Here is a 9,485-nt window from a genome sequence, read left to right on the forward strand (position 1 = left end):
CTCCTCCGAGGGCAGCAACTACCTGGAAGATCCAGGTACTTGGATGAGGCATTTAAAAAAACACAGAATGTGCATTAGGTACCTAGGAGGTAAGAAACTTAAAAGGCTCAGTGTCCCTTTTTAAGTATTAACTAAAAGATGTCCCTAGGGAAATAAAATAATGTTATTAATACAAAATATACAAATTTAGAGACAATTGAATTGCTTTCTATTGAATCTGTTGTTTCATTAAGATATAATTTAGAATAACTTTTATGATGGGTTAAAATCTAAGTTTTTATGACAGGATTTTCTATGGTGACAAGCGACAAGAAATGCTGCATATTCTGGCAGATATAATTCTGATGCAAAGTTATTGTTAAAACCTGTTCATGTATTGAGCAACATTTATAAAGCAACCATTATATTACAAGGACTTTCCTATATGCTTGGATTATATTGGTAAAGAAAATATCTCCATAATGGGAATATAGAAGAAAATTAAAAAATTGACAGAGGTGATAACAGGGAGGCATAAAATTGTCAAAATTTGTCTGTTAGGAACTGACACATTTTGTTATGAACTGTGCATATAGAAAATAAAGTCTAAAAATTGCCTAAGGCCTAAAAGTCCCTTGTTTTTAATTCTGCATTTAATTTTTTTAACTTTCTAAAAACAGCTTTGTATCTCTATTTACATGTTCAAAATTCCATTAGTATAACTTCATAAGGATGTTCTGTTGCTATTTTATCTTTTGCCCCATGCTTGGAAAGTGTCCTTCCAAGCACCTTCACCATTGTCATGTTTCACAGTTATACTCAGAGATCTACATCAATAGTTCTCTAATTTCCCAACCCAGCATAGACTCAGAATCATAGAATGACTGGCATAAAGTCAGGGAAATAAAGACTTGACGTTTAAATATTCACATGCTGCCAATACTATATTCTCATTTCATTAATGAAAATCTAGCCAATTTTTTTTCCTTACATTATAGAAAGTATAAGGGATAATTGGACAGACAGCCGAGAAAGGAATGAGGCCAATAGACCCAAGCTTAGACAAGCTGATTTATTGTCAGTCCTGCCAGGCTACCTCTTGACGAAAGCAGAGGAGGCAGCCCCACTTACAGGCTATAGCAAGGTTTTATAAGGCATAGAACTGAGTCCGGGTGAAGGAAAAAGAAAAGGGTGGGGCGGTGGTCCTTTGTGCCAGGTGTCTGACCGCTTCCTGGGGATGCTTTTCTTGCCAGCTCTGTAGTGCAAGGGAGATGTCTTAACTGCATCCTGGGACAGCTGGTTGACATCCTGGGTCAAACAGTTACAAGCAGGTTTGGGGTAGGGGTTTTACTTTTTAGCATTTGGGGTTTAGGTCTATGGGAGGGGGAAACAGTCCAGTTGGGTGTACCCTAACATTCCAGTCTTTTAACAGATGATAGAGAAGGGGCATTGATTTCATCAGACTGCTTCAAGCTGAGAGGGGGCGGTGGCTAGGGCAAGGCTGGAAGGTGGGAGTTGGTTTTGGTTTTGAAATTGTTGATACTCCCGGAGTAACATCATGTCCTGTATGGTTCCGTGGGCAAAGGCTCAGATATGATTCTGTAAAAACTGGGTGAAGAGGCATATTAAGCAAGGCCCAAAGATTAGGGGAAGAAAAAGGATTATAGCGGGTCCAAGGAGAAGGAGTAGCCAGGGGGCCCAGGTGCTGAGAGATCAAGAGGGCCAAGAGGGCCAGGTAGAGGAGTTGCTTTCCCTAATCTTTTGGGCCCAATCTTTGAGGTGTTTTTTTTTTCTTTTTTTTTTTCCCTGTATCTTGAACTAAGCCTGACTGATTAAAATAAAAGCAGCATTTTTCATCTAGAAAAATGCAGAGTCCTCCTTTGTCTGCAGTCAGTAGGTCGAGACCTCGGCGATTTTTTTAAGACAACTGCTGCTTGGGAGTCTAACTGGGCTTGTAAGGTGGATATGGAAGTTTCAAGGTTGTTTATCCATCTGAAAGGTCTTTTGATAAGGTTTTATGGTAATAAGAGGAGGTTGCGATTCCTGCTACTCCTGTGCCTGCGGCCGCTGTGATACCTAGGCTTAGGAGTAGTGGGATAAGCTGTACGGCTCTGGGCCTGCAGTGTGGGATTTGAGTATTTAGGATCTGGAGGAGCAGGTTTTCTCCTGGAGCTATGTCTATTTTAGGGCTGAGGAAAACCAGTGTATAGGTGCCTGTGCAGTTGGTGGGTAGAGAGAAGTAGGTGGAGGTGCCACATAGAAAGAATATACCTTGGCTAGGGAGGTAGAATTGGAAATGTATGGCAAAAAGGGGGTGTAAAATGTTGTTCTCCGAGCACCAGGCATGGAGGGAGGAGGCTAGAGCCGTTCTGGTTAGGGGTTGAAGGGGGAGTGCTGAGGTGAGTTGGCTAGCTCCTACTGTTGATTTTTTGGAGTGTAGAAAGAAGCGTTTTGCATCAATAAGTAGTTTGTTTGAGGGTGTGTTAGGCAGTGGGATTTCCATGCATTCGGAAGTGGGGATGGCATTTAGTCAAGTGTTCCACCCTGTGATTTGTATTCAGGGCCTGTCTCGGTTATTGCAGAATCCTGATGTTTTTTCCACGACTTGGGTCTGAGGGGGGTTGGAGATTTTGGGAATTTGTGTGGGGTTTGTTGCTGTTACTGTTTGGATGCCTGTCGGGAGAATGAGCGTCTGAGTATAGTTGCATAAGCCAGAAGAGAGAGTGCCTAGGGGGACTCCAGAGGAAAGTTCACGTTTATGCATAGGGATGCTTGTTGGCTGAGTTTTGAGACTGAGGTAAGTGCTCCTAAGACAACCTTGTGTTCTGAAGTATGTGTGGTAAAATTGAGTTTGTAACTTTTGAGTTCATTTACTCCTCTGAAACTTTGGTAGCGGGGGTGGAGGGTTATATTGGTGAGAACCCAGTCTTTGAGGGGAACTGGGAAGGCATCCTTTGATATGGTTTCTGAGGGGTATACCAGCAGGCCTTGGCCAGGGAGGGGTTAGTTTGAGTATCGTATGTGCCTGTTGAATGGTGTGCTGCAGGTGGAGTGGTAGTGAGAAGGAGGAGGGAAGAAGGAGTAAATAGACAGAGAGCAAGTGTAAAGGTGAAGAATTCGGCTTCATCTAGAGTGAATTCCTGTAAATCCCCTTGAATATAAGATCGGTGATCCAATCAAGGAATGCCATGAGGGTGGGATGTTCTGGGTAGGACCATGAAATATTTTCTGTGACGCAGTGAAGGAAGAGGGTGAAACGGCAGGATGGGCAAAGACAGGACATTTAGGAGGGGCAGCTATCTGTTGGTGGCTATTATACCTGCTATAAGGAAGATTATAAGGCAAAAGGTTACGGATATTGAGATTTCTTGTCTGAAATTCCACCTGGGAGGTAAGACCATATATAGTCCTATGGCAAAGAGTAGAGTAAGTAGGGTGATTCCAGCAAGGGCAGTGTAATAGAAGCTTTTCATTAATAAAAGTTTGGATACTTAAGGTAAGGGGTGATAACCTATCTGTGATGGTTCATGGGGGAAGAGTGGGGTCTTCTGGGATGGGCATTAGGTGGAGTCAAATTGGTCCGAGAAGACTGCTGGTACATTTGCAGGGAACAGCTGGTCGGTTAGTAGGTGGTGGGTCAGCTGCAGGGCCCTTTTTTAGCCTGGAAAGATGGTACCAAGAGTTGTGTCCTGAAAGTTTGGCTGTGGTGGGGGTAGTGAGAAGGATTTGGAAAGGGCCTTCCCACTTTGATTTGAAACTCGTTGAAGTAAGGGTTTTTAGGAAGACATATTCTCCTGGAAGGAGTATCTGGTCGGTGGGGCCTTGGTGGGGTTTTGGGAGGGCCTGGTCAGCTTGTTCGCGGAGGAGATGATGGATGAGGGAGAGGGTTGGAAGGTACTCTCCTAACTGAGAGTCAGGAGGGGGTCTGTTTTGTAAGAGGAAAGGGCGTCCATACATTAACTTGAACGGACTGAGGAAGGAGGGGGCGTTTGGACTGGCTCTGATATGTGTCAGTGCTATGGGTAAAAGGGAGGTCTAAGGTTTTTTGACCTCAAGTGTGAGTTTGCATAACTGGGTTTTGAGAATTCCATTTGCCCTCTCGACTTTTTCGGATGACTGGAGCCAGTATGGGATATGGAGATGCCACTGAACGCCAAGGGATTGAGAGACTTTTTGCGTAATTTGGGAAATGAAGCTAGGGCCATTACCTGATTGTGTGGAGTGAGGGAGACCAAATCTACGGATGATTTCTGTTATGAGAATTTGAGAGCCTTCTGCAGCTTTTTCTGAAGGGATAGGAAATGCTTCTACCCAACCTGAAAAAGTGTCTACGAGGATAAGAAGATATTTAGTTTTTTTTGATGGGAGGCATGTGGGTGAAGTCTACCTGCCAGTTCTCCCCTGGAAGTGTTCCTCTGAGATGATGTGTAAGGATGAGGAGAAGGCAGAGGGTCCCTTGGGAGGAAGTAACAGAGCATAAATGAGGTTTGAGGTTATGTCCTTTAGTAAGGTGAATAGATAGGGGGGAGGAGAAATAAGGGTGAAGGAGTAGGTACAGGGGGCACCACCAATATGGAAGGATTGGTGAATAGATGTTAGAATTTCCTTGGTTTGCTCTTGGGGAAGAACGAGCTTTTGGTTTTTAATTATCCAGTCCCCTTGAAGGGAGGCTCCTTGCTGTAGTAGTGAAGCCTTTTCAGTGGGAGAGTATCTGGGTCAGACTGCTGGGGTGACAAGGAGGATGGGGGCAGGGATAGAAGAAAGGGAGGCCTGTTTTGCTGCCTCATCGGCCTCTTTATTTCCTCTTGAGATTTTGTCTGATCCTGTTTGATGTCCTTGACATGTATGACTCCTACTTCAGTTGGGAGTTGTGAGGCCTGAAGGAGTTGGTAAATAATGGGGCCTTTAATAATGGGGGTTTCTTTGGTGGAAAGGAATCCTCTTCTTGCCAGATGGCAGCATGGAAACGAAGAATGTGATAAGCATTCTTGGAGTCTGTGTATATGTTGACCTGTTTGTTTTTGGAGAGGGTTAGGGCTCTGGTGAGAGCTATGAGTTCTGCCTTCTGGGAGGAGGTTCCTGGGGGTCGGAGTTTAGCTTCAGTTACATAGTCTAAGGTAACTTCTGCATATTCAGCAATTTTGGGAGAGCCATGGGCTCTGGAAGAGGAGCCATCTATGAATAGTTGGTCATCTGGGTTAGTGAGAGGCTTGGAGGAGATGTTAGGGAAGTGTGGCTGCAGTTGTTCCAGAGTGTCAGTGCAAGAATGAGTAGAAGGGGAAGAGGATATGGGGAGTAGGGATGCTGAGTGGGGCACTCTTGGTGAGGCTGAATTTGGGATTTTCAATAAAAAGAGCATGGAGTGACAGAATTCAGGAAGGAGGGAGCTTAGCACCCAGGAGGAGAGGAGATCCTGTAAGTTGTGAGGGCTGTGGACAGTGGTGGTTTGGCTGAATGTTGGTTTTTTGCTTTCCAGAGCTAAAATGGACGCTGCTGCTAATGGTCTAAGACAGGTTGGCCACCCTTTGATAGTGTTGTCTAGTTGTTTAGAGAGGTATGCCACAGGGGCAAAGGAAGGAAGATTTCCCTTTTGTCACCCTAAGACCCTGAGAGGTATTCCATGGTTTTCAGTTGTATAGAGAACGAAGGGTTGGGAGATGTCAGCTAAGGATGGGGCAGGTTCAGTGATGAGAGCGGTTTGGAGTTTACAGAAACTGGGAAATATGTTGTGTGAGGGGCTTAGGGGTTCACTGAGGGGGCCTTTGGCTGCTTCACAGAGGGGCTGGGCCAGGAGGACAAAGTTGGGAATCCATATTCTAAAGAAACCTGCCAGTCCTAAGAAAGAGAGAATTTCATTTTTTGAAGAAGGCAGAGGCAAGCTGTTTGTTAAGGTCGCTTGTGCTGAGGTCATGGCTTGGGCCCCAGGGGAGAGTTGGACTCCTAAGTATGTTACTGTTGGGGCACATAGTTGGGCTTTGGAAGGGGAGACCCTATATCCTTTGCTAGCAAGGAAGTTTAGAAGGGTGATGGTGTGAGTTTGGGAGTCCTCTAGGGAGGGGCTGGAAAGAAGGAGATTGTCAAAGTATTGGAGGAAGCAGCTGGGGGAAAGGTTTAAGGAGGTGAGGTCTTGGGCTAGAGCTTGTCCAAAGAAGTGAGGGCTGTCTCTGAAGCTTTGAGGGAGGACAGTCCATGTGAGTTGTGACGGAAGAGTGTCAGAGTCAGTCCAGGTGAAGGCAAAGAGATCTTAGGAATTAGGGTGTAAGGGAATGGTAAAGAAAGCATCCTTTAGGTCGATTGCTGTATAGTGGGTGGTGTTGGAGGGGATGAGGGAGAGGAGTGTATAGGGGTTAGGGACCACAGGGTGAATAGGGAGGACAGCCTGACTGATGGCTCAGAGGTCCTGAATGAGTCAGTATGAGCTGTCAGATTTTCTAATGGGGAGAATGGGGGTGTTATATGGAGAATGTGTTGGTCTAAGAAGGCTGCATGAGTAGAGCTTGTTTATAATAGGTTGGAGGCCCTTTTGGTGGGTTAGGGAGATGGGGTATTGGGAAACATTAGGAAATTTGGAGGGGTCCTTTAACTGGATTTTGATGGGGTTATAGTGTGCAGCTATGGAAGGGGTGGTGGTATCTCACACCACCAGGTTAACAAGAGAAGAGGGAAGCGGGCACTGGGGAGAAGGGTCAGGGGCTGGACTAGCGGAGAGGAGCAGAAGGGACTCTGGTTGAGAGTGGCAGGAAAAAGTGATGGAAGCTTTGAATTTAGCTAAAAGGCCTCGGCCTAGAATGGGGGTGGGAAAACAAGGCATTATAAGGAAGGAGGGTGAAAAAATAGTATTAAACAAGGAACAAGTAAGGGACTCAGTGGCACGCGGATGTGAGATGAATCCATCAATCCCCCACGACAGAGACCTGGGAGGGATGAGTGGGTCCTGAAAATTCAGGCAAAGCTGAGTAGATGGCCCCAGTATCGATCAAAAAAGAGATCAGCTTACCTGCTACTAGCAGAGTTACCCTGGGCTCTGATGCAGTGATGGCCGATGGGGCCGGGGGCCCTGGGCAATGTCAGCCTTCAGCGGCCAGGCCAAGGAGCTGCAGGAGGGTGAGCAATCTTTCACTCTCTGCCTTGCCAGGGCTTTGAGGAGTTGGTCTGTTAGCCTGGTTGTTAAGAGGACAATCAGACTTCCAGTGGCTGGTCTGTTGGCAGGCTGGGCAAGGAACTTTTGGTGTCCTTGGGTTAGGACATGCCTGTGCCCAGTGACCTTCTTTGCCACAATTAAAACAAGGCCAGGGGGGTTACTGCAATTGGGTTGTTTGTGCCCTTGGGTACTATAGCTTGGCTGACAGATAACTGCTGCCAGAAGCCGGTATTTAGCATGATCTCTTTGGGCCTTGTCTAATTTAATCTGCTCATCCCTGTTATTGAAGACTTTGAAAGCCAGGTTAAGGAGGTCTTGTGGGGTTTGAGGGACATCTTTGGCCTTTTTAAGTTTGCACCGTATGTTAGGAGCAGACTGAGAGATGAAATGGGTATTAAGAACAATAACTCCTTCCCAGCAGGTGGGGTCAACGTGGGTATATTTTTGGAGGGCCTCTGTAAGGTGGGAAAGAAATTCGGCGGGGTTTTCATCGGCTCTTTGGGAGATTTATTTGAGCTTTTCAAAATGTATGGCCTTATGGGCTGCTTTGTTAAGGCCTGCGATGAGGCAAGTGATCATATGGTTATGAGATGCCCGGCCAGGGTCAGTGGGTTGGTAATCGCAGGGGGGTTCCTCCGGGGGAACTGCAGCATCCCCTACAGGCTTAGTAGGGTCTTGCGGATGAAGATCGTCGGCATGTGCCTGTGCTGCGAGCCACACTCTTTCCTTCTCTTCTGGAAGGAGGGTAGAAGACAGAATAATGTAGAAATCATGACAAGTGAGTTCCTAAGATTGGGTAAGGTATTTAAATTCTTTGATATTTAAACACCAAGTTGGTATTTAAATTCCAACTGTCGGGATCAGAGGAAAAGGACCCGAGACGTTTTTCGGTTTGGGAGAGGTCAGAGAGGGAGAAGGGAATGTGGACGCGAATGATGCCTTTGGCTCTGGCCACCTCTCAGAGGGGAAGTATGGGGGCTGGTTGTTGGGGATGCTGAGTTCGAGAGCGGGTACAAGGTGGAGATGGGGATGAATCAGAGTCAGAAGCTGGGTGGTTGGAGAGAGGGGGGAAAGAGGCAGGGCGGGAGCAGGAGCGTGGGGCAGAGGGTCATGATGATCAGGCGGAGGATTATTATGTTGACCGGGCAGAGGGAAGTCAGCAGTGTTTCAAAAGCGAAAGAATCGTCAGAAGGAAGGGAAGCTTCTTCTGACAGAAAGAATCGTCAGAAGGAAGGATGAGTCAGGCTTGGAGAGGGCGAAGAGGATCTGGAAAGCACAACAGGACTGACAAAGGGAGGGGCGACTACAGAGGACAAAAAAGGACTGAACAAAAGCGATTTCAGACCACTTTCCATTGCGATGGCAAAAATTGTCTAGATCCCTGAGGATGTTAAAATCGAATGCCGTTGGGCGCCGTTGTCCGATTTATACTGAGGCCAGGCTGTGTTACAATAAAATATGAGCCTTTTTGGCCGAATTTTGGAACAGAGGCCAAGGGCATTAAGGTTATGGAGGAGACATCGAGGGGGGACGTCTTTGAGGGAGTGGACTCAGAGGCTCCCGTGGTAGAATGAGTGAGGGAGAGATGGTGATGGGAGACTTGGCCGGAGACTAGAACGATGGGAGAAGGCGTCCCCTGTCCCACAGCTCAAGTCGGAGAGGTGCAATAATTCCCCCTTCAGGCATCCCTACAAGGGAGATACCGAGGGTCTGGAGGCCGGGAGGAGGAAACCCTTGGCCCATAGCTGGGTCTTTCGGGAGGGAAACAGCGGACAAGCGTTCCAGACAGAAGGCAGAAGTCTCCTTTACTCACCCCTGAGGTGGCCCTGGTGTTGGATGTGTCTGCCAGCAATGGAAAGGAGTAGGAAATCCTCTGGGTCTCCTGAAGGTTCTGGAAGGGGGAGTTCAGCCGGGAGAGGTGGGGAGGGAAGGAGAGAGGGAGAAAGGGACGTCGAACTCTACCACCTTCCTGGGTTTTGGCACCAAGATGTAAGGGATAATTGGAAGGACAGCCGAGAAAAGACTGAGGCCAATGGTTCAGGCAAGCTGATTTATTGTCAGTCCTGCCAGGCTACCTCTTGTCGAAAGCAGAGGAGGCAGCCCCGCTTACAGGCTATAGTAAGATTTTATCCGGTGTAGAACTGGGTCAGGGTGAAGGAAAAAGAAAAGGGGGCACGGGGGGGGGGTCCTTTGTGCCAGGTGTCTGACCGCTTCCTGGAGATGCTTTACTTGCCAGTTCTGTGGTACAAGGTAGACGTCTTAACTGCATCCTAGGACAGCTGGCCTCCGGTCAAACAGTTACAGGCAGGTTTGGGGTAGGAGGTTTTACTTTTTGGCCTTTGGGGCTTAGGTCTATGGGAGGGGG

General features: G+C 47.1%; 1 long non-coding RNA gene across 1 annotated transcript; it reads right to left on the reverse strand.

Annotated features, from left to right (window-relative positions):
• Positions 1–1,039: 1,039 nt before the first annotated feature.
• LOC129058354 (uncharacterized) lies at positions 1,040–9,150 on the reverse strand. Its single transcript, XR_010139415.1, has 3 exons — positions 8,934–9,150; positions 6,977–7,073; positions 1,040–1,587 (listed from the first exon to the last, which is right to left on the reverse strand). It is a non-coding gene; the product is annotated as an uncharacterized LOC129058354 (long non-coding RNA).
• Between the last annotated feature and the right edge of the window lie 335 nt (positions 9,151–9,485).

Source organism: Pongo abelii, chromosome 2 (genome assembly GCF_028885655.2).
Source record: "Pongo abelii isolate AG06213 chromosome 2, NHGRI_mPonAbe1-v2.0_pri, whole genome shotgun sequence".
NCBI classification, from domain to species: Eukaryota; Metazoa; Chordata; class Mammalia; order Primates; family Hominidae; genus Pongo; species Pongo abelii.